Here is a 1,964-nt window from a genome sequence, read left to right on the forward strand (position 1 = left end):
CCCATTTTGTTTTTCACCAATAATACTCTTGCCTGGAAGGCTGTTTTATCTACTATTAATATAAATATAGTCATTTCGCCATTTCATGTTTGCTGTTTGTATGCATATTTTTTCCTAACCATATTTTTAATCTGTGTCCTTATTTTTAAAGTGTGTCTCTTATAGACAGCATATACTTGGGTCTTGTTTTTAATCCATTCTGAAAACATCTGTCTTTTATTTGGAGCGTTTGAGTCCTTCTACATTTAATATAATTCTTAGTTTGATTGCATTTAGTTCTTTCCTGACTTCTTTTGGGTTCATTGAGCACTTTTAAACTTTTTATTTTAATTTATCTAGCCTTTTCATTTATTTGGGTTCATTGAACACTTTTAAAGTTTTTAATTTAGCTAGCCTTTTGCAGTTTTTAGTGATTGCTTGGACATTACAGGGTATCTGCTTGCATTTTCAGTCATAAAGTTCACATCATATTACTTCATGTAAAATATAAGATCCTGGTAACTTTATAGATCTAGTTACCACCTTCCCCTGTCATTTCTATTTGATATATATATAAAACAAATTAGTTGTCATATGTATTAATACTATATCTTTGCATGTTAGAATCCACACACTATCGTGGTATAACTTTTGCTCTAATCTGATCGTGTTTAAAGTTTTCTGATTTTAGGCATGAGTCTACCTATTAGTTTCTGGGACAAGAGTGAAAACTAAGGCCCAGTGGACACCTTGTTTCTAAAACTGTGTATCTATGAGCTACTGAGAAGCCTGCAGGAAGCCACTATATTGGAACACTCCAATGTAGGCTGTCACCTAAGAAGCTAGGGTTATTTGCATTCTCTTCTTTGATTTAGATGCCATTGAACATTCAAGCCTCTTCTCTGTCACACAAACCGGTTCTCTGTATTTGTTCATGCAAAATCAAATATTTATGGCAAGCACTGTGGTATAAAGTTGTCCATAAAATTAATCGTTTTTGTTTTTGCTTTTTTTTTTTTTGATATAGAATGTTATGCCTTTTCTGCTTTCAATATTTGCTTTCTCTAAAACTAGTAGGTTCTTGGGAAAGCCATGACGTATTTTTCCATGTTTTTCTATGCAAAAGTGCTTCATGGCTTCCCCAACAACCCAATAAATTGTCTTCTCATGTCTGGTCTTTTCATACCGGAACCAGTGCTTTCCAGAGCATTTTCCTCTCTTCTTTTGGCCTTCGCATTTATTCTGTGGGTTGGCAGCTTTTGAGGACAGTTTCTCCTTCTTTGCCTCTGATTCCTTGCTGAGGTGTTTTCCTGACAGTGTTCACCAAGGCCAATGAACCATACAGAAGTATCCCAGCAATGCCATGGAGTAGCTGTGTGACCTTAGATGAGCCACTGAATTCCTGTGAACTGCAATTTACATGAAATAATGTAAGATTCCTTCTAGTTCTAGCAGCTCTGTTCCTTTGACTTGCACTGCCCCTGTGGTGACACACAGACACTTCCCAGTGGGGCATGAGGTTGGAATTGCCGTAGCAGTGTGAATAGTTAATCACACAGAAGAGTGCGTGCACCACACAGTACACACAGATACGTGCACCTTCTCTGTGGCTACCCTGACACTGCAGGTTAGTCCTTACTCCTAGAAGCTGTTTCTATATATCTGCTGATTCTCATCCATACTGGTTATATGTTCTTTCCTTTCTAATACCGTTTATGTTCTAGAATCTGGCTTGTACCCATTTCGGCTACCTGCTAACCTTCTGCTGTGCTCCTGGCCTTGTGTGCAGCTCTGCTTGCTGAGTCATCAGAGAACTTTCCTCCTTAATCCCATCACCAGACCTTCTCTTTCCAGGTGGTCTCACTCAGAGCAGTGGACCTCCCCTTTGCTATGTCCACAGCCATTTCCGGTATCTGAACGGGACTTCATTGTTGTGGGTGATAGAGAATAGCCCACGGAAAATTTGGGAAGGTTTATGAAATCAT

This window comes from Tupaia chinensis, unplaced genomic scaffold (genome assembly GCF_000334495.1).
Source record: "Tupaia chinensis unplaced genomic scaffold, TupChi_1.0 Scaffold143728_1, whole genome shotgun sequence".
Classification (NCBI taxonomy): Eukaryota; Metazoa; Chordata; class Mammalia; order Scandentia; family Tupaiidae; genus Tupaia; species Tupaia belangeri.